Source organism: Sceloporus occidentalis, unplaced genomic scaffold (assembly GCF_023333645.1).
Source record: "Sceloporus occidentalis isolate IW3139 unplaced genomic scaffold, rSceOcc1.0.p SCAF_43, whole genome shotgun sequence".
NCBI lineage: Eukaryota > Metazoa > Chordata > Lepidosauria > Squamata > Phrynosomatidae > Sceloporus > Sceloporus occidentalis.
In genome coordinates this window covers 5,995,865-6,019,757 of record NW_028317023.1, presented here as the reverse complement: position 1 = coordinate 6,019,757, position 23,893 = coordinate 5,995,865, and the positions used below count along the sequence as shown (strand labels likewise).

Genomic DNA, 23,893 nt, shown 5'->3' with positions numbered 1-23,893 from the left:
TTAAAATCAGCCATTTAGCCTGTGCGGTACGTGAGTAACCTTGCATTTTTACTGCAAAACTTATTTTTGCTGTAAAAGTGATTTTTTCTTCTCCCTTTACCATCATTTCTTTGGGATTGTAAGGGGAAAGAATGGTGTGTGCTACTGTGAGTAAATGTATGGAAAGAATGGCGTGTGCTTCTGTGAGTGAATGGAGATATGAAAGGCGTGTGAATGATCAGTAATTAGGGTTGAAGCCTTGACGTGGCATTACTGCTCACGTAGGAAGTTAAATTATGGCACAAAAAGTACACATTTGCAAAAACGACATCCCTTGGTGCATCAAATGAGGGGCTGCATGTGTTTCTAATACAAACCTGGAGTGTGCAAGACACAAATGAACATGTCGCTATGATTAGAAAAAACATATTTTCAAGCCAAAGCGACATATTCCATCATTATTTGTGCACTCAACTTTTGTCCTAGAAATACATGTAGCCCCTCATTTGAAGCTCCAAGGGGTGTAGTTTCTTAAAATGGATGATTTGTCTGAATGAGGGAGAGCATGAGTTAATGTGTTTGTGTGTATCATAGATGTATAATTGTGGAAGGGCAAAGATGGCACTAGCAGGATGTTTGAGCCTTGGGGACCAAGATGGCACAGGCAGGGTGTATATGGGACAAAGATGGCAAATCTTATGTGTGTTATCTGGGTGCTGGCCAGGTTCTATGTGGGTAGCGTGGTTGGGGTTTGCAACCTGTGATCTATCCCTGTAATTTAGGGGGTTTTAAATATACCTTTAATGCCGTGTTTTTATGTGAATTCCAATTGATCTGTACCTGCAAAGCTTGGTTTGTGTGTTCTTCTGTAGATCCATATCTGCTATGCTATGTTTCCATACAGGGTTTGTATGTCTTGTTCAGTTGGTTAATACCTGCAATGCTGTTTCCATGTATTGATTTGATCTATACCTGCAATGCTACATTTCATATATTATTATTGTATACCTGCAAATACAGGATTTGTATGTCTGATTCTGTTTATTTGATATATACCTTCAGTGCTGAGATCACAAGTGAATTTCAATTGATCTATACATGCAAAGCTGGGTTTGTGTGTTAATGTGTTGATCTATACCTGCTATCGGCAGCAGGGTCTAATATTTATATATATATTTATATATATATCGGCAGCAGGGACTAATATTAGGCCCTGAAATCATTTAGTGGAAAAGTTAAGGTATTGTGTTTAAAGGATTTCAAGGATTAGTCGTACTAAATTGTGGCTTCAGGCTTCCCATGTTGAATGATCAAGTATTGTATTGTCCAATAACAAAAGTATCATTCCATAGCACATTACTTTTGGCAAAATATATATATATATATATGTGTGTGTGTGTTTTCAGTGGTATGATTTAATGGTGGAAATTATTAATGCCCCCCCAATTTGACTGTGGTATCTTGTGTGCCCCCCCTATATATTGTTTCTAGAGTTGCCACTGTATGCAGATGATACCAAAATCTACCTAAGCTTTCTAAAACTGAACTCATTATCTTCCCTCCTTCCATCTTCACTCCACTATCACCATTAACACCATTAACAATCTCTCCTACTAACCTAGGATGACTGGATTTTTCAAATCGAGGGACATTTTTTTTAAATTTGGCAAATGGTAAAAAAGCATATTTTCTTCAAACTATAAATGCAGTGTATTTGGTATGTGTTTATGAAGTGATTGTATGATATATAATTTATGTCTCACATTTTATTAAAAAATACTTCTTTTGGGCAGATTAAGAGTATCATGGGCCTGGTGTTGAGGATTAAAATAGACAGAATCTAAACTCCTTATTGTCGATGTGTACTGGATAATGAAAACATCAGTGCGAGGCAGATAATAAAGGATAGAATCTTATGTGATGTAATTGGTAGAACATCAGTACACAAAAAAACACGGGACGCCTGGAGCCACAATTTAGTGCCAATAATCCTTTTCAATAAAATATGCAGATTAAAATATATTAAATAACACAAAACCTTTACTTTTCCTCTCACTGATTTCTGGGCCAAGAAACCACACCAGAACAGGCTCTGCCACACCGACACCCAAACACACACCAGGACCGGCTCTGCCAAACACACACACCAGGACCAGCTCTGCCATACCAAGACCCAAACACACACACCAGGACAGGCTCTGCCACACGGACACACAGACATACACACAAGGATAGAGGTTGCCACACCGACACCAAGACACACACACCAGGATAGGCTCTGCCACACCAACACCCAAAAACACACATACCAGGACAGGCTCTGCCACACCAACACCCAAAAACGCACATCAGGACAGGCTCTACAACACCGATACCCAAACACACACACACCAGGACAGGCTCTGCCACACCGAAACCCAAACAAGCTTGTGAGCAGGGTCCTCTTCACCTAATGTATCGGTTTGTCATAGTCTGTCAATTCTAGTCTTGTCATAGCCCTTGAATATATGTATTGTATTAAGCGCTGCATGAATTGTTGGTGCTATATAAATGTAAGATAATTATACTAATAATAATAAATTCAGTGATTCCTCAGACCCACATTCGCTCACACTCTCACTCTCTCTCATTCTTGTTCACTCTCTCTCATGCTCGCTAAATGTTTTCCTACCTTGTTTGCCAACCATTTCTGCTTCTGCCAACCACTTCTGCACCTTCTTCCTTATCTTCTTTTGCATCTTCTTCTTCAATCTTTAATCCTTAATCTTCTTTCTTTGTCCGTACCTCTCCGGACATAACCCTGCATCTTCAGTCAAAATGGCGGTGCTACAGTGACCTTTTCAATCCTCCAATCGGGGCAGAGGACATCACTGCAAGCGCCGCCATATTGCCCTCAGTTCACATGAGGGCAATATGGCAGCACTTGCAGTGACGTCCTCTTCCCCGTTTGGAGGATCTGGGTGTGCCGCCATTCTAGCGGAAGTTGGAAGGTTATGTCCGAGGAGGTGCGAACGAAGTAAGAAGATTAAGGATTGACGATCGAAGATGGAATAGAGAAGAGAAAAAGAAAATTTAGAAGAAGATGCAGAAGAAGACACAAAAGAGGAAGTGGTGGGCAGAAGCGTAAGTGGTCCACAGAGTAGGAATGGAAACATATAGAGAGCGAGAGAGAGCGAGAATAAGAGTGTGAGTGAATGACGAATTTCGTACCTGAATAAAAAATGCCCCTGAATTTTCGGCCACACCGAATGGAACTAAAATCGTTGACCGAAAATGAATGGGCCACAAATAAACCAAAAGACTTGTCCAAATGTTTTTTGGTCCATTTGCACGTCTATTACTCAGTAGTAAATCTTTCTAATGTAGTTCCCTAATGGAAATTCGAGCACCATCTGTGTTTTGTGCAATTTTAGAGAACTACTACTAATAGTTGTGACAAAACTGTATAGCTAATACCAGTTTACAGAAATGTTTATAGGAAAACCGCAGATTTTCTATGTATATTGAATCTGAAGTGTAAATAACCACAACTATGTCACCATAGAGAACCATACACATAGCACTTGTAAAAAGCAAACATTAGATCCCAACCCCTATAAATATTTTCATGTTTTGATGCTGCATGGTGTTTATAATTGTGCATAGTGCTTAAAAAATACTTTGTCGTTGTTCTGGAATTAGTTTTATTTATTTATAGTTTAAAAAACAAAATGGTTCCACTGGGGCTCGAACCCAGGACCTTCTGCGTGTAAAGCAGACGTGATAACCACTACACTATGGAACCCGACATATATAACAGCTGAAGAATCTCGCACAGCTACTACTTCCGCGACTACTCACACTAGACCAGTTTGCATATTTTGTTTTGTTTATTTTGATAACCACAGAAAAACTCTAACAATGTCTCCTTCTCAGAAGTCTTGCGCGAAAAGATTTCAAATGTTTGCTGTTTCAGAGTGCGTCATGGACATAAAAATGATTACATACCTTTTCGTTACTAAGGACAATAATAAGCGTAATCAAATTTGCGTCATACCGCCTGATACTGCAGCACTCCCTTCTCATTCAATCATGCTAATAATGATTTAATAAATAGCAGCGTGAGGTGCAATTTCTTAAATAGAACAAACGGTGGCGCTCACACAGCCCATGTCGTCCTAATGAAGTCGATGGGAAAAGGAAGCTTTGACGAACTACAATACCCATGATTCCCGAGCAGCACCAGTCTTGTAGTGAATCATGGGAGTTCAAGTGTAGGCATAAGTCGGTCCAAGAGAGTAGAAATTATTAATCATAAAATACTAAATTACCTTAAAATGAATACACCGCATGGTCTTCTAGTACCAAATATACTAAAAATAGACCCGTATGTTGCTACAATCTACCACCCGACATGCGTTTTGCCGGGTATTTAGTATTTAGTGATGCTATAGTATTTTGTTATAGCATGCATATAGATTGGATTCAATTCCATTCTTTCTCAAGTAGGTGGCATCATTGTCAGTTTATCTTATGAATGAAACTTTGAGTACTTTATACCCTCAGATTCCATTAAGACAGTAGAATTTTAAGTTTGTCTTATGCTTGGTTGACTAAATTTAGCATGCAAGCTCAATTTTAGTTCCTTCCACCAAACATACATGTATACTGTACCACTTTCACCTTGGCAGCAGTAATGTAAGATAATTACATCTCCTGGGATCGGAGCAAAAGTCACAGCTGGTTAATTCTCCCTTGTGTGATTTCTGTTTGATTAAAATTAATTTTGTTAGCATGAATTATACCTGTTTGTACAGCGCTCTGCCTGTGTGTCTGACCCTTCTTATACATCGCTTTGTACCCTTTCTCCATATAAAATTTTCCAAAATATTGCAGAATTATGAAAAAAGGAACTGCTATGCCATCGACAAAACCTTCTTGCCAGCTTACTTTTGGTATAGTTTGTTTAATAGTACTAAAATAATATATATACAATCATGAAGAGACTATGGAAACTAATTATGAGTGTGCCTTGTGCCTCTAAAAAATAAATCCCAGGTCGCTTTTTGACTATAAGCTTCCTAATGGTTGTTAAAGTAGGGTGATCCCATGTGTTCTGGGGGCTTTTGTTTTGTCAGTGTGCTTATTTTGGAGATGTAAGGGGCTATCTTACCCTATTGAGACTGAGACTTTGGTGAGGAAAATTTCAGACAAAAAGGGAAACATCAGACAAAAATAGCACTTCCTGCCCCTGCAGGGATTTCTGTGTGAACCACTTAAATCTGCCAGTCAGAAAATTGTCCAGGGGTATAAGATAATATGTAAAAAAAAAAAAGCACTGAATAATGCAACATTACTAATTGGACCACTTGGCCATTCAAAATTCAAAGCCTGTTTATGTATGACAACTGATGACAATGTTTAAAAATGGGTAAGTGTGTAGCTTATTTGGTATTCATGTGTTTTGATTTGCCTATTAAATAGATCTCAAAGTAGTCACATGAGCACACAGAAACAGCCAATTATTTCTGAGCATCCTTTCGTTTGGGTTGTCTCTCTCTCTCTCTCGACTCCATGAGTTAATGTACAGGATGGATAGTGTTAACCGTAGCTCCATCGAATAAATAGAAAAAAAACCCCTTCTTATATTGAGACACCATCTGCTGCAAGGCTCATGTTGTTCTTAAGCTTTTGAGACAACACAGCCCAGCGTTCTCCGGCATTTCATAACACAGATGTTATCAGGTCTGTGGGCAATCTCTTAGCAGCCAGTGTGTTATGTTGAATGCAATTTAAGTGGACTAAATAGATCTCGAAGACAAAATATTTCTTTCAGACATTTGCTTCTCATGCGTCTATTTCAGGGTTGGGAATGAATGCAAGACTGGATATAAGTTCCCTTTTCTCTCCTAAGAAATATGGATCAAAGGAATTCACCATTACTGAAACAGGTATGCTGTTGATTGCTTACAGATGGAAGTTACCTAGGCCAAATGTTGTTTTTTATTATTATTATTATTATATATAAAGCATTAATGTGTTTGTAGGGGGTTTTATCTAGAATCAGGTAATTTGGCAACAGAAAGAACTATTGAAGCTTCTAGATTGCCCACCCTCAAACCTTGTCTTATATTCAGGATTGCCTTAAGCATTCATGTTTAACCTGTTTAGCCCTCCTTGATGTTCCACGCCATCAGGAAATAAGAGAGGTATATAAATAGACAACCTATTGTGATGGTATGTCTTCTGTAGCAGTGTGCATGTCTGTGCATCGATACTGAATGGCTCCTTGTGCAACAAACTGCCTTGCAACCAAAACAGAACATGGGAACTAATGGTGATGACCCAACTATGTCATGCCATTCCTGTGATTGGCTAATCACAAGAATCACATGCTTCTGAGGTTGTCATTTTCTCACACTCCATTGTGAGCGAGACAGGGTATTGTTTAAGTATTTTATAGCTCCTTCTAGTAAGACTGTCACACAGTCTTCTGCTTTCATTCCACCACAACAAAAACTGCCATTAAACTAACAGCCAGATTGACGTATTGTACTGTGCAGTGTTAATCAGCCGAACTATGTTTTTTAGAGTTTGTTTTGGGGGAGTTGGGTGGTTCAAGTTATTGCTATGTAGGTTGGAAGAAAAAAAGTGAAACATTTGCACACTTTTTTTTTTTTTTAACATATTCTTACCTTTTTGTGTTAAAATGTTTCATTTGTATGCTTTAGTAGCAGTGTCAACCTTTGACAATTTGTCACTATCTTTGATAGCACCCTGATAACCTATTGAACACTTTTTGTTGTCATCCTAAATAAAGACATCCATCCATCCCAATAGGTTGACACCTAGGTGCCTGCAAACATGGTGGTTCTCCCTTGTTCATGGCAGTTCTTGGCATCAAAAAGCCATGTTCACATGTCTGTGATCTTATAACTTATTTAAAACTAGTTTTTTAGCTTTGATCTTGCTGGTGGATATTATAAAAAGTCACCAATTGCCTCTGATATTTAGCAAAACACCCGCCCTTGCTATCCCTCTATTTCCAGCAGGGATGACTAGAGAAATCTCTCATTGAAGTGACTTGTAAAGCATCTCTCTAACTTATTTTAGGAAGTCTGCACCCAGTAGCATTATATTTGCATTGATGCAGTTAAAATGATGGTTAATATTCAGGCAGTATTTACCTTTCAGCAGGTTAAGGTATGGGGTCAAGCTGTATTGACTCTGTCAAAGTGAGGTAGTGTACAGTACATCATCTCCTTTCACATTTAAGAGGATGAGGGACTCACTTATATCTTATATACCTGATGCAAGAGATGAAAAGATTTGAAAATGATATACTTTCCAACAATATCATAGTAAGATAGCAACATAGTAATTTAGACCTAAGTCTTTCAATGTCAACCCTTCTACCTATCCTTCCTGCTTTTGATCCAAAACAAGGCAAATAACAAAAACCCAACTGAGCTATTTTTTGGATTTTGTCTTTTAGGGGGAAAACATTGTTCCTTCTTAAAAAAAGCAAACAGAATTCTCCTAGGACCAAGAATCTCAAAAATACTAATGTTATATTCTATTTATAGCCCTGTATGTTCTGCTATTCTAATAAAATATCAAGACCCTTTTTGGAGTCATCCATTTTATTTGATAGCACCACCTCCTTGGTAGTGAATTCCATACCTTTCTTGCCCTTACTGTAAAGAATCCCTTCCTTTTTTGTCTATGAGATCCTCGCTCAGAGGATGACCTCTGGTTCTTTGTATATTTCTGTGAATGATCAGGTCACTGGAGATGTCTTTATATTGGCCCTTCACATATTTTTACAATGTTATAATATCCTCTCTAAGATGCTTTTTTTCTAGCGCATATAGAATCAACTTTATTAGTCTTTGTTCATAACTAAGATCTTCCAATCCCCTTATTCATTTTGTGGTCCTCATTTGCACTTTTTCTAGTTCCATAATTACCTTTTTAAAGGCTGGTGCCCAGAATTGTACCACATATTCAAGGTGAGGTCTTACCATTGACTTACAAAGAGGCAAGACAATATCCTAGATAATATCCTTCTCCCGTGAATTAATAACCCGCTTTATACATGCCAATATCCTATTGGCCTTTGCAGCTGTTGATTGGCATTGTTCACAGTTGCTAAGTATGTCGTCTACAGTCATTCCTAAATCCTTCTCTTTAGTAGTTTTATTCAGGGAGATACAATTTAACCCCTTAATGACAATTGCCGGTCGTGGCACGGCACGGAAAAGCATGTGCTTTACGACAATTGACGTGCCAGGACCGGCACGTCTTTAAACGGGTGCAGAAAGCGATCTACTATCGCTTTCTGCACCCAAAAAGCGTTGCTGAATGCCTCGACCTCGAGGCATTCAGCAACGCCGCGATCGGCACGAAGGGGCCATCTCTGGCCCCTCCACGGGGCGTCAACATCCGCCATACTTTGTATGGCGGCGGACGCCCGTTTTAAAAGCGTTTAGACTTAAATGGTGTCGCTGGAATGCCTCGATCAAGAGGCATCCAGCGACACCAAACACTAACCTTTTGATGGGCTGTGACCGCTCCGGAGAGCGGTCACAGCCGCAGCTGCCGGCAATCTTCGCCATCAAGGAAGATGGCCGCCGTCCTGTAACAGGAACCACAAATTTTAAAAGTTCGCTAGATGGTCCAGACCATCTAGAGAACTTTGGCTCCACTTGCAGGTTGAATACAGGTACTGCATTCACCATGCAAGTCAATGGAGCCCAGCTTTCTAATCACAGTGTGATTAGTAAAAATAAATTAAAAAATAAAATAAAATTAATAATAATTAGAAAAAAATTGTAAAAAAACAGTAAAATGTAAAAATCATTTCCCACTGATGTCACTATCAGGGGAACCTCCAAGTTGAAAAAAAATGTTAAATTTTTAAAAAAAAAAAAAATAAAAAAAAAATATATATATATATAAAAAATATATTTTTGGGAGCAAGTCCTAAAATTAGCATATTAGCTTAAAACAATTCTCGCATGGAAAGAGTTAAAATACTGGCATATTAAATGCCCGTGGGGTGTCTACTTTTAAAAAATGTATGATTTGATGGGGTAAATTGAATGGGCCAGGTTCAACAACGTCCCAATTAACACGGGGGGAAGGATGGCCACACATCTAATTTCCAATTAGAAAAATGCACACGTACCAAATGTGGCCTTTTAGTTCCCCCAAAAAATGACACACCCATGCATGTGGGGTATCACTGCACTCAGGAGATGTTGCTGAACACATTATGGGGTGTCGTGTGACAGCGGCATATACCAGGAGCTGTAAATTCATACATAAAGTAGGTGTGTGTGGGAAAAATACACACACAAAAATATTACTGCAAACTTTGAAAAAATGCTGGTGGTAAAATATGTGCATGCAAAGAGTTAAAATACCAGCATTTAAAATACCCTGTGGTGTCTAGTTTTGAAAAATATATGGTTTTGTTGGGCACACTGAAATGGCCTGGCTCAAAGATGTACCAAATAGGGCATGGGCAGTGGATCCCAAATGCCAAAGTTCAACATTGAAAAAAGCGCATGCCCCAAATGTGGCCCTTTTGCCCCAAAACAGCCAGGCAAAATCATTCATGTGAGGTATCGCTGTACTCAGGAGATGTTGCTGAACACATATTGGGGTGTTTTGTGATAGTGACATATACGAGAACATTTTAATTCATACCTGAATTAAAATGTGTGTGGAAAACCAAATGCAAAAAAATGACTACCACAAAGTTTGACAAAGACTGGTGGTAGATATGGTGCATGGAAAGAGTTAAAATACTAGCATTTGAAATACCCTGGGGTGTCTAGTTTTCAAAAATATATGGGTTTATTGGGCACACTGAAATGGCCCGGCTCAAAGATGTACCAAATAGGGCATGGGCAGTGGATCCCCAAATGCCAAAGTTCAACATTGAAAAATACGCATGCCCCAAATGTGGCCCTTTTGCCCCCAAACAGCCAGGCAAAATCATTCATGTGGGGTATCGCTGCGCTCAGGAGATGTTGCTGAACACATATTGGGGTGTTTTGTGATAGTGACATAAACTAGAACATTTTAATTCATACCTGAAGTAAAATGTGTATGACAAAACAAATGCAAAAAAATGACTACCATAAAGTTTGACAAAGACTGGTGGTAGATATGGTGCATGGAAAGAGTTAAAATACTAGCATTTGGAATACCCTGGGCTGTCTAGTTTTCAAAAATATATGACTTGATGGGGTAAATTGCATTGGCCGGGTTCAAAGATACCCGAAATGGCACATGGGGGGAAGAATTACCAGATTTGGAAAAAATGGCTTTGAAATAGCAAAACGCTACCTGTACTTATTGCCCCATAATGGGTAGAAAAAAGCAAAAAAACATAAAAACATTGGGTATTTCTAAACTCAGGACAAATAGTAGAATCTATTTAGCAGGTTTTTTCATTACCTTTTATAGATGAGTAAAAGATTTTTCAACTAAAAGTTAGAAACAGTCATTTTTTTCTAAATTTTTCACCATATTTTATAATTTTTTTAATAGTAAATAATATGATACAATCAAAACAATGTCATCTAAAGAAAGCCCTTCTTGTCCTGAAAAAAACAATATCTAATGTGTGTGGGTTCAGTAAACGGGAAAGAAGAAAATTACAGCTAAACACAAGCAGCGCAGAAATGTTAAAAAGGCCATTGTCACAAAGGGTACAAAAAGTAAAATCAGCCTTTGTCTCGAAGGGGTTAAAGTATACTATGCATTGTTATTATTTTCCCCATAATGCATAACCTTACATTTGTCTGCATTGAACACCATTTGCCACTTGCCTGCCCAGTCTGTCTAAATCCTGCTGCAGAGAAGCAACATCAAGGTTAGATTGTATTACGCTACCTAATTGTGTGCCTTAGCAAAGTTCAAATAGGTTACATCTACTGCCACTCCCAGTCCTATATTTTTACTGACCCCTACATAGAATGCTGTAAGGTGGGTTTGACAAGTCTTTCACAAAACCTGTCTTTCACAAAACTATGCTCATACTGACTTCTACTAGTTATATTCTGACTAAAGATCATTAACAGATATAGAAATCTATGGAGGATGCAATGTAACTTCCAAACACTGGGGGCTGCTGGTGCACAATAGTATAAATCATCCTGCATAATCAGTAGCAATCTTTCAATCTGGATGAAGAGGATTGATTTTAGTTATTTGTTTTTTGGAGGTGATTTTTTGCTTTTGCTTTAGGTAAAAGTGAGACCTGTTCCAGCATCCTGTAGTGAGTTATATCATATTTTAAATCACCATCAAAAGTGGGTACAAAGCCTAGACCCTTACCTAAGACACTCAAAGGTCTAGATGAAATGTTGATTACTATCGATTCCAGAATATCGCTGTATCCAATTCACATACAGCGGTATCGGCATTGCAGCAGTCCCGCTGTACGTAAAATACAATCCTCTAGATTGGTTTCTGTAGTGTAGAATGTGTCTCACAAGGGTTAAGAGTCTGAGTATCTATCACGTGGCAATGTCATCATGTTGCACCATGGTGATTAGCTTTAGGGTTAGTTAAGGTCCTGTCCACTATTCCATCATCAGGATACCTCCAGAGGAAGGCTTTGAGCCAAATCATTGAGGTATATGCCCTTGTCTGTACTCAGTAAATGTTTGCTTTATATACTGTTTGTATTTATATTTTTGATTAGTCTAGTGGGACTTGTTGGTTATTGCCTATTTATTGGATACAATTGACTTTAATTATATATTTGTCAGTGATAAGAGGGTTTTTTTTTTATATTTTATATTTGGTTGTGCAGCTTATTTTTTATATACTGGTAACTCCTGGAGAGCTGACCGTTATTAATTAATGCAATAAATCGGAACATAAATCTTATCTCTTAAGACAGATAAATATTTTTTAATTATGATTTGTGTTTTCTCTTGAATTAATTTCTATGGAATCTATGGCAACTCAAACTTGACTTTGAAGTGGGTACCCATGGTTTGTATAAGCCATTTGAGAGCTCTGTAGCTTCTCCACAGCTATACATATAATGATATAATCAGGACAGGAAATGGATCCCAAGGCAAATCTAAAATTCTTCATACATGGACCAACTTGGATCAGCCCACTCACTGATGCAGTAGCACTGCGAATACGTGCCCTGCGGTAGTGCTGTGCCCGCTTGCACAAAGGTTAGCATCTACAAAGAAGGGCTCCACACAAGGTAAAGATTGTCAGGTCAAAAGTTGGAAGTGTGAGGAGTAAGGTGTGATCCAGTGAGATGTGATAAATGTAATAGGTGTGAGGTGTGATGATGACCGAGGGTGTTTTAGTGTGAGTATGTATGTGTAATTTTGTGAGTGTGTTAGAGAGAGTGTCTGCTATGGTGAATGTGTTAACAAATGTGTGGGTTCGTATGTTTGAGTGTGTGTTAGTGTTGTAGTCAGGGGTGTAACTAGAAGCCTCAGGGCCCCGGTGCAAGAATCTGTTAAGGGCCTACCCCCACTTCTCACTATCTACCCTCTCCCTACCCCCCTTCTCACTATCTACCCTCTCCCTACCCCCCTTCTCACTATCTACCTGCTCCCTACCCCCTTCTCACTTTCTACCCTCTCCCTACCCCCCATTCTCACTATCTACCCTCTCCCTACCCCCTTCTCACTATCTACCCTCTCCCCACCCCCCTTCTCACTATCTACCCTCTCCCTACCACCCCTTCTCACTTTCTACCCTCTCCCTACCCCCCTTTGCAGTTCACTTTCCGTGCTGAAGTCCTGTGGTGAGAGCGATAGGCCTCTGTCTTGCTACTCTGCCGCAGTGAGCGCGGCTTCACTGCTGCCGGCGCTCAGCGTGAAGCACAGGCACCGAGACAGATGCCTCACGGTCCCATCACTGCAGTCGGCCAGCACTGAGGCAGGTGGCGGCAGGGAGCAGAGGGGACAGAAGGACGCCGAGCAGTTGCTGAAAACGACTGCTCGGCACCCCTCTCTCTCCTACGGCATTTCGATTGGGGGGTTCCTACAGCCCTGGGGGGGGATTTCTTCATTATCGGTGCGCTTGGGCCCCCCTGACTGGGAGAACTCCAGGGCCAGGTCGCAGTCGCGACCCCCGCGACCCTGGATGTTCCGCCACAGGTTCTAGTGCATATATTAGTTAGCAGGAAAAGGGGCCAGGGGGCCACTCTGCTTTACCTCCCCTTCATGTAGCACATATCAATCCTGTGTCTTTAGGTAAGATAAGAGAGGTTTAGTAGGAAGTTCTCTTCCTGCTCCTCCCGATATATAAAATCAGACAGACAGGTCAAGGGGGTGCAGCTAAGACTTGGCTACTTGGTCGTTGCAGCACATCTTGCATCCCTTATAAGTAGACAATTATTGTATTTATGTATAGTAGGAGTGGGATGGAAGGTTGATTGGCAAAGGAGTAGGGGTGATATAGACAGGTAATGCAGAAAGAAAGAAGGGAAGAATGAATGTTTAAAAGGGGCTATGGTTTTCCTATATTTAGTGCAAGTATGTTATTTTTTGAGGCCTCTGAATAGAGAATGGCAACATGCTACACTGCAAAACAGGCAATCGGCGAGTTACTTTATTTACTTTTTTATCATTTGCCATATAATTACTTTCATAACACTTACATTTTGCAACAACTGTATTAGGAGATGGAAACCTTGTTGTTACATTAAAAAATGTAAGGGTGAGCAGGTGGTGTTGTGATGCACCAGGAATAGCCAGTACAATGCTAGGTTGTATAGCAAGCGGTAACAATAAAAGGAAAAAAAAGAAGTACTAAGGACACTTTATATGTCACTGGAGAGGGCTCATTTAGAATACTGTGTCCAGTCCTGAACACCATGACTTTAAAAAAACAATTTAAAGCACATTCCACCAAAATGGTTTTACTAACAAACAATACTGTGTCAAGAAACAAAACCGTAGTATGTACACCCTAGAAGGGAGTAGGGAAACAAAAACTAGAAGGCATGGTTTAAAGTTGGAAAGTGGAAGGCTGATGGGTAATGTGAGAAGTTCTATGGAGTACGCGTTCCTAATGCAAATCTTAGGTTACATATGGATTGACTCTATAATTTTATTCATTTACAACTAAAACATTGGTAATATAAGAGTGTGGGACAATGCTGAAGCACAAACAATGACTCACTGCTTTGCTTGAATAATTATTTTGGGAATACGCATTCCCTGTAGGTATAACAGAATTGTGTGCCAGAAGGTGAGCAAAGATGGAAAATGACAGTAATCGATGTTAGGCTGGCCCGCCTTCACAGCAGTTATCCCATATGTGCATGTTGTCTGCAGTATTAGATTCTGTAGGTATTGACACTATATTATAACACTGTTTTATATAGCGCAGTCATATTCCACAGCGCTGTACAATGGGTAAACTGTACATAAGAAGTGAATAACATTTTGATTTACAGAAACAAGAGGTAAGGAGGGCCCTGCTCAAACAAGCTTATAATCTATGCAAAACTTGAAGATGGTGTCATATATATTTTTTATTAATTTTAGTCATCCTAGGGCTAAATTGAATGGTCATAATTTAAAGACGATATAACATGAAGTGATGCCTTGAGTTTGATTTTAACATTGAAATAATAGATACATATATGACACCAGATTTTCTCATAAAGATAACCAATACAATGCTAATCAATATATTAATTTATACAACTGTATAAGACTATACAGTAGACTATACAGTGCACTGTCCAGCGCAGTGTGCTGTTAAATAAAGCATATCACTTTATACAGTAAAAACCCTTAATTTAACACACTGGTCAGAATTTTATATGAAAGATAACACTGGACAAAATCTTTAATAATGAAAAGGAAATATGTAAGATTGCGCCATGATGAATATTGCTATTAGGTCTGAAATGGAGGCATAATGTGAAAGGCTATAACCAACCTGAACCTAATGGCTCCATGTATTGGCGAGAGATTATTACCTCTTCCACTAATTTCTCTGTTAGTTGTGTCGCTCATTCCACTCTGGAGAAGCAGCAGCTCTAGGATAACAATACCACTGGTTCTCTTACATGCACTGCCACTGGTACCACCACCATCACTAACACTATCATGAAAAGGGAAAAAAAAACCTAAACACTAGGACCACTACTACATCACCTGATCCACAATGCCTTAATAAATTAGTTTGAGAGTTTGGAAGATGGGCACACTGCAAGGTGTAAATTGTGTCATAAGGAAGGGAGCCTGGGTAAGGTGGTAAGACATCTCACCAGTTCTGGTATGAACCGACACCTACGTACACATGACCAATTATTTTACTTTTTTGAATATTTTGCCTCAAGGGGCTGGATGTGCCAGTGCCTGCCCAAACAACATGCTGCTGCTACTCTAGTCTACTTCCTTATTCTGGGGTGGTCTAATTTTTTCGAATATTGAGGGAAATTCAGTCTTGCGTCAGGGGGCTGGATGTGCCTATCTGCCAATGCCTCTCAAGGCAGCATGCTTTATTGCTGCTGTTGTTACTCTATCTCCTTCTCTGGGGTAGTCATTTTTTTATGTTTCCTAATACTGAGGAAGTTCCATCCTATACCAAGTAGCTGGTCTCTGTCTGCCCATGGTTGCCCTGTGTTCTGCCCTGCCTTTGCTGCTGTGCTGTGGTCTCCTTCCTTGAACAATCCATTCCTAATTTTCCTAATATGAGGGAGGTTCAGTCATTTAGCTGAGTGCATCTGGCTGATAGTTCTTGTCCTGCCCTGTGCCCTACCCTGCGATTCTATGCCTTTCTTTACTCTGGGGGGATCAATTCTTCTTTTCTGTACCATGGGGGAGGAGAATCAGTCTTGTGGCTGCATGTGCCTGCCTGCCAGTGCTTGCCCTGCGCTCTGCCCTGCGCACTGCCTCTGCTACCACTGCTCAATCGCTTTCCTTACTTATTCTTATTCAATTCAATAGTTTTCTAGTTTTTACTCATTGTATTCAGGTAACTGCTGAAGAAAGTGACCTCTTTAATGTAAATAAAATGGTCCCTTTCAAATTGAAACAGCTGTTCTATAATCTAATAATTCAGGTAGACACTTCAGCTTCCGTATAAGCAAAGCTAGAGCAGAATAACTGGATTGTTGTACCTGGGCTCAGCTAGTGCATTCTTCTGATATAATGTCAAACAAATTACTTTTTTCTAACCATTACAATGAAGTGGGGATAAATATGCACAAATAACTGTGTTTTTAACTTTTTAATATTTTTACTGTCTAAAACTAGGCAAGAACATGTTCTATGCCTAAGTGGTCATCAACAGGATGATTTCATGTATTCCCCAGGCTCTAGTAAGGGCTAATTATTATTATTATTTATTGATCGATGTAGTGCCACCATATTCCCCAGTGCTGTACTATGAGTAAACAAGACATAACAAGCATCACATAACACTTTAGACACACAGAAACAAATGGTGAGGAACATGCTGTCTGCACTTCCCACAACCATAAAGGCTTCATGGGCCAGTCCTTATTCTCCAAAATGGCAGGCCCAAGACCCTTTCTGAGACATGGCCCAGCAGGGTGCAAGAAGTAGGCTTCCATGAGGACATACTTAGAGGACATGCAAGATGAGTGTGTATATGTGTGTATGTTAATGTGAGTGTAGTGTTTGTATGTGTTGTTATGGGGCATGGTCTTTATGTGGCCAGAAGGTGACAGCCCTGGCAGGCTCTGACGAATACTTGGCAGAACAGAGGTGAAACATTTTCCTCTTTCCTTTTATCCCAGCCATTATCCCTATAGAAGTTTTACAACCAAGCACCCAATGTGCCTTATCAGGATTGTCTTTATGCTTGATAACCAAAATGTAAGCACCTAAATGCTGATATTAGAAGTCAACATTTTCATGTCAAACTTTGGTATTCAACACTATAAATAGACCCTACATATGAAACAAGGATTAGAAAAATACAAACTCACACTGTGCCTATATGGACAGCAGGCACCAAGCATATAATCTACAATGTACATGAATAATGATGTAACGGCCAGCAGATGTTTTTCTTGCAGTCTGGTTTATAAGATCACTGTCCTTATCATGTGATGTTTTCATAACAAGCTCTAATAATCCTAACAGTCCCTTTGAAACCATGCTCCGCTAATCCATGTAATTTAATTTCTTGTTCTTCTTCCTTATGTGCAGGCGACGCACCGCCCTCAGGTTCGTGATACAGCTGTGAAGACTGAAGCTCAAGCAATTACAGAGGAGTAACAGCTGCATCTGCAAACATCAAATGAAATCACACAACAAAAACTGTGATCTGAAGCTATGGGATGTGGAACATCAGTAAAAACTGAAAACCAAACCAAGAAGTCTGAAAAAGGTAAGTGGTCCATGCATATTGAAGGTGCTTTTCTACCTAATTTGTTGAACACCTTTGTAACAATGCAGCATTAGAAGCATTCTTAGTATTTTTGATTACCCACACCTTTCTTGTTCATAATTTTTGCTGGGGTAGCTTGTCACATGATTTAAAATATGCCATACAAGTTAAAAATGGTTCTTAAACAAATTTGTGTTGTTTTACATTATTACATTTTATAGAAAAAAAATAAAACGCCAGATCTGATAATGTTTCTTTGCATGTTATAGAATACAGTTGAAAAATACATAGTGGGATATATATATCTTTAGACAAACAAAGTGAGTCCTGTTAAATGAAGCTAATGCATAAATTAGAATAAAATCAGAGAAATGTCATACTGTATGAAGTTCAGGTAATGCGGCAGGAATCCTTTGTGCATTGGGACCAATATCATCATAGCAACAATATTTTTTTCATAAATATATATATATATATTTTCTCATAGTTTTTTCATTTAGTATTTTTTCCTCCTAGTTTTTTATATTTGTATTTTTTTGCTTATAGTGTTTTCTCTAATGTGACAGGAATCCTATGTATATATATATATATATATATATATATATATATATATATATATATATTATACTGTATATACCCTATGTAGTTATTAATATCTTCTCTCTGTCATGTTTGAAAATAGCAATAAAAGCAGCCATCCTGATACAGAGGTGGTATCGATTCTACACAGCCCGACTGGAAATGAGAAGGCGTTATTCGCTCAGTATATTTCAGTCCATAGAATATGCAGAAGAACAAGCTCAACTTCAGGCAAGTATTACTGTACAGTTTTAAAATCTCATGTCCCTGCAAGGTCATTGAACACTTATGTAGTGTTAATTATGGGTGCTCCTACAGTACAGTGCAACCCGCTAGCCTTCTTGACAATTAAGCATACTGTTATTATCTAATTACTTATTACCAGGCACTACAGATGGATGTGTTATCATACCCTAAGCTTATGTTTGTGCAAAATTATCAACCTGTGCTTGCACCATAATATAGTGTCAGTACCGATTTCTCAGGTGCACAGTTTGCACCGGGCCCCCGCCATTTACATCCAAATCAGGATACATTTATGGACTGTATAAACTATAGACTCACAATTTGGTGTTACTCTTTCAGTGTTCACAATTACTTTGATCTTGGTAGCAGCATAATTTGGTGTTTCTTGTACTTTTTCTACAACACTGAGTTTCACCAAAAGTAAAATACTTAATAAGAAGGGATTATTTAGATAAGATGTAAACATCACAAAGGTTAATTTGGTATAATGGACTGTAGATTATTAGATATTGGAGAGTAATGGGTCCAATTTAGTAATATATATTAACAGATATATTAATATATATATAAAGACTATTTGCTTTTAACTGGCCCTATATGTTATTCCACCAGCTCTCCAACTTTTTTAACTTTATGATGGATCACTTTGCGCAAATAAATGGGCAAGGACCAGGTAAGACTTGAGAAAATCAGATGTATTGCTTAAAAAACTGATTGTTTTCCAGGTGTCTGAGCAAAGATACATAAAATTATTGAGAGATATTTTAAAGTTCATTACAGAGCTATATGTAATAATGATTATAGAACATCGGTCCAGCTGATCTGGTACTGCAATCCTGAACATTTTGCAGCTGGTTCCAATATCTGATATTATCTATCAGTTGGACAATTAATTTTGTTTTCCTTAATATGAACCCACCAGTAACAGAAGGAGACTTAAGATGTACACAGTTATTTGGGTTCTTCTTATTGTTTAGATTTTCTATTAAAGTGAATTGGGTGAATGCAATTTCACATAATGGTAAAATATCCCTGAAATTAGCATGTATTACAATATTAAATGTGCCACCTGTGCACATCACATGTGCACCTCTAAAATATAGACTATCAATTACAGCAAGTCTCATAGACACATGCTTCTGTAATGATAGCTACTTTATACAGTTAACTGAAGTATGTTGAAGAATTGCAGAAAAAAACCTAATCTACTTTTTTTAGACTTGATATCTGATATATTCAACTCAAAAGAAGGACAGAAGCAACATATGGACTATGAAATGGTTGATGTTCCTGACACCTATGATGGTCCTCGACTTTCATTCCCTCTGACTGTGTCTGACACTAACAGTCTCCTGGGTGCTTTTAAGCAAGAAAAGGTATTTATGATCATGACGGGACCCTTAATATTTGTTATACTATTCTGCATGTAAATGTAAAAATAAAAGGTGTATACTTGTGTCACTTTTATGTAGAAACATAACATCTGTTTGGAACAAAAATAAAAAGGGAAAATGATAATTACATGTAATAAATGTATTCACTATAATTGGTTATGTTTTTTATATCTGTGTTTCAGCAACTTCATGCCCGATATGTTTTACAATTGTTTCATGAAACTAAGAAATTTCTCAAACAAATGCCAAATGTTGTTCATGTATCTTCATCATATTCTAAGGAGATAACAATTTGTGGTGAGTGGTATCTGTAGCAGCTACACACTATTATGCAAAGTCAGCAATTTATACTCTGTATAGGTTTAACAGAAATGAAGTAATTGGTATAAACTACTACAAAATGTATACAATATATTTTAGAAATAGTATAAAACAGAATAAAGTACATATGTGTAGCCAGGTTATAACCAACATTTATACTTATATATACTGCAGGCAAGGCTATGTCAGTTGCTCTTTTTTTTATGTGCATACAAATTGGAAATTTGGCAAATCGTACAAAGCCACGAAAATTAGGTCAGACCCCCACGAAGCGGATGAAAATTAAGCAAAAAGCTCAAAATTTTCATCCCTATTTCACAGGCCCTTTCACTCACACTCTCATTCTCTCGCACTCTCTGTTTCCCTACCCTCTCTGCCGACCACTTCCACTTCTCCTGACCGTTTCCACATCTTCTTGTTCTTCATCTTCTATCTCCTCTCTTTGATTTTATATTTTTGTCTGTATCTCCACTGACATAACCTGGAGCAAACGTCCACCAAAATGGCACTACTTCTGGGTACGTCCCCTCGCCTGATGTTCCAATCAGGTGAGAAGATGTCAGAGAAAGCGTAGCCATTTTGCCCTAAAGTGAATTTCCACCAAAATTGTGGCAGTTTCAATGAAGCCCACTCACCCAATTGGAGGATTGGGCGAGAGGACTTCACCGGGAGCGCTGCCATTTAGGAGGAAGTTCGCGCCAGGTTATGTCTGCAGAGATATGAACAAAGATCAGAAGCAGAAGTGGTCGGCAGAGAAAGTAAGGAAACATTTAAAGAACATGAGAGAGTGAATGAGAGAGTGGATGAGATTGAATGAGAGTGAATATGGTCACTAGGCAACAAATTAAAAATGCCACTCGATTTTCATCTTCATCAAATGGGCAGGGAACGTTATTCATTGCTCAAAAACGAATGGCCCAAAGATGAATGGAAAAATTCATCCAACTCGTTTTGGCCCATTTGCATCTTTAAACATTAGCAAGAAACAAGTCCAGTGAGCTTCTGCTGCAGAAAAAAAAATTGGTTGACCCTGTCCAATGCATAGTTAAATCAGTAGATATCTGTGTATAATTCCAACTCAGCCCTTCTTGGTGGAGATGTTTACTAGGATTTGCCCTTCATAATGAGTTTTGCATTTGATGAGGAACTGCAGTTCTCCTGTAGACTCACAGTTTAGCAAATAAAGTAGATATCTTACTCATTACCACCGCAGTAATAGAAATATGAGAACATTCTATATAGGAGTACATCATGTAGATGTAAGACCTACTTTTTTCACACAGACAGTGTTCTGCATGGCATTGAATTAAATCTGTTTATAATACCTAGGTGACCTACATGGAAAGTTGGATGATCTTTTGCTAATATTCTACAAGGTACGGAGCTTTTGTAGACAGATTTTTTTTTTTTAAGTTAAAATACAAGTATATAAATTAAGAAACAAATATCAATTATTAATGTTTTTTGTGATTATTATGTTTTCCAGAATGGTCTTCCTTCACCAGAAAATCCTTATTTGTTTAATGGAGATTTTGTAGACCGAGGAAAGAATTCAGTTGAAATATTGATAATACTCTTTGCATTCCTTCTTGTCTATCCTAATCATTTACATTTGAACAGAGGGAATCACGAGGATCCCATCATGAACCTAAGGTAATACAATCTTAGCTTTTATTAAAATACATATTACTTTTACTAAAATGTCCAAATTGGGCCCATAGTGTCAAGTTCTCCAGAGCTTTACAGGTTGCTACTGGAGTCGTCTTCCACTCCTCCATGACGACATCATGGAGCTGGTGGATGTTAGAGACCTTGCACCCCCCAACTTCCATTTGAGGATGCCCAATAGGGTTTAGGTCTGAAGACATTCTTGGCCAGTCCATCACCTTTACCCTCAGCTTCATTAGCAAGTCAGTGGTCGTCTTGGAGGTGTGTTTGGGGACGTTATCATGTTGGAATACTGTCCTGCGACCCAGTCTCCGAAGGGAGGGGATCATGTTCTGCTTCGTCACAGTACATGTTGGCATTCATGGTTCCCTCAATGAACTGTAGCTCCCCAGTGCCGGCAGCAATCATGCAGGCCCAGAGCATGACACTCCCACCACCATACTTGACTTCCTTCTGGGACGACAGCCATGCAGACCAATTTGATGCAGTGTGTGGCATATGGTCTGAGCACTGACAGGCTGACCCCCCACCCCTTCAACCTCTGCAGCAATGCTGGTAGCACTCAAAAGTCTATTTCCCAAAGACAACCTCTGGATATGATGCCCGGCACTTGCACTCAACTTCTTTGGTCGACCATGGCGAGGCCTGTTCTGAGTGGAACCTGTCCTGTGAAACCGCTGTATTGTCTTGCCCTCTGTGCTGCAGCTCAGTTTCAGGGTCTTCTTATAGCCTAGGCCATCTTTATCTAGAGCAACAATTCTTTTTTTCAGATCCTCAAAGAGTTCTTTGCCATGAGGTGCCATGTTGAACTTCCAGTGACCAGTATGAGAGAGTGTGAGAGTAATAACACATCTGCTCCCCATTCACATGACACTGGGAGGGAAAATGGCGAATAGTTTGTGAGATACTATATATATATATATATATATATATATATATATATATATTAAAACTGTGAAATTAATATGAAGTAACCCAGAATCTGTTTATTAATTTCAGATATGGCTTCACAAAAGAAATATTGCAAAAGTATAAGGTATTTATTATAATGTGTATGTTAATATGTATTTTTTTATTGTAATTTGTTATCATACTGTATTTCTTACTCTTTATGATTAAGTTTCACATGTTTCACTTTGCAATTACTGTGATACTATATGCTCTACAAATGTGAACACACTAGGAACATTGAATAGGAATTTGTCCATCTCTATCATTTGAGGAATCTAATATGTATATCTGTAGTATAGCTACTCTGCCAGATTGTGTTTATATATTTCCCTGTATTAGACATTTCTTGTCTTGCAGTGCCATGGACAAAAAATGATTTGTCTTTTGGAAGACATCTACAGCCAGCTGCCTTTTGCTACCATTATTGATAGCAAGATACTTATTTTACATGGAGGAATATCAGACTCAACTGACCTCGATTTCCTGTCCTCAATTGAAAGATGTAAGGTAAGAGACACAACAGAACATAACAGAATGTTCCACATATAGATGTTTTTATTTAATGGAACAAATAAAATGTGCATCAGTGAGAAGCAAACTTCATCTAAATCAGATATTTGAGGAAAAATATATCTAATGAGTGCTTTACCCTAGAATTTATTTTATAGCAAACAGTACAGCAATGTAAGTCATTTATAAAACATAAACAACAAGGAAAATAAAAGAAAATATAGACAAAATCCGCAAACTAATCCAAATCCTTGCTGAATTGTCACTAAATATCTATATTTTCTTTATCTTCCATTAATATGATACAGCTACCCCAGCCACATTGTTTTATGATTAGCATCTGGGGATTTTGTTTTCTTTTCACAATTTCTTATGTTTATTGAAATAAAAGTTAAATAAATAACACATTTAAAATTGTAAATACATAGTGAAATAAACCAACTTTAAGTTAAGCAAGAATGCAGAAGAATCAAAGAAAATAAAAAGTGTCATTATTAATTTTACAATGATTCCACACAAAGTGCATGTATCAACAACACTGGGATGCTGATATCATGATTAAGATTGAACATGTGAATCTGAAAATAGGATATGTATACACACATCTTCAATTTCTAATTTTCCTTATTTTGTACACTTTAAGTTTAAATCTGCCCTGCGTCCACCAAAGTCACAGAAAGCCAACAAACCAAACCCACATAAACCAGACATGGAAATGGTGACCTCCAGTCAGAGAAAACCCAGCAATACAGATGAATGCTACTCTCCATCATTGTTTTCAAGTTCTAATGAACCATCTAGTATGGTGAAAAATGGAGCGAGCCATAACGGCATTCTTGAGATACATTACCTGGACTCAAAAATTCAATTGCCTGATATGACTCCAGATCTAA

At 38.4% G+C, this 23,893-nt stretch overlaps 1 non-coding gene across 1 annotated transcript; it reads right to left on the bottom strand.

Annotated features, from left to right (window-relative positions):
• Positions 1 to 3,690: 3,690 nt before the first annotated feature.
• Positions 3,691 to 3,763, bottom strand: TRNAV-UAC (transfer RNA valine (anticodon UAC)). The gene has a single exon. It is a non-coding gene; the product is annotated as a tRNA-Val (tRNA).
• Positions 3,764 to 23,893: the final 20,130 nt, after the last annotated feature.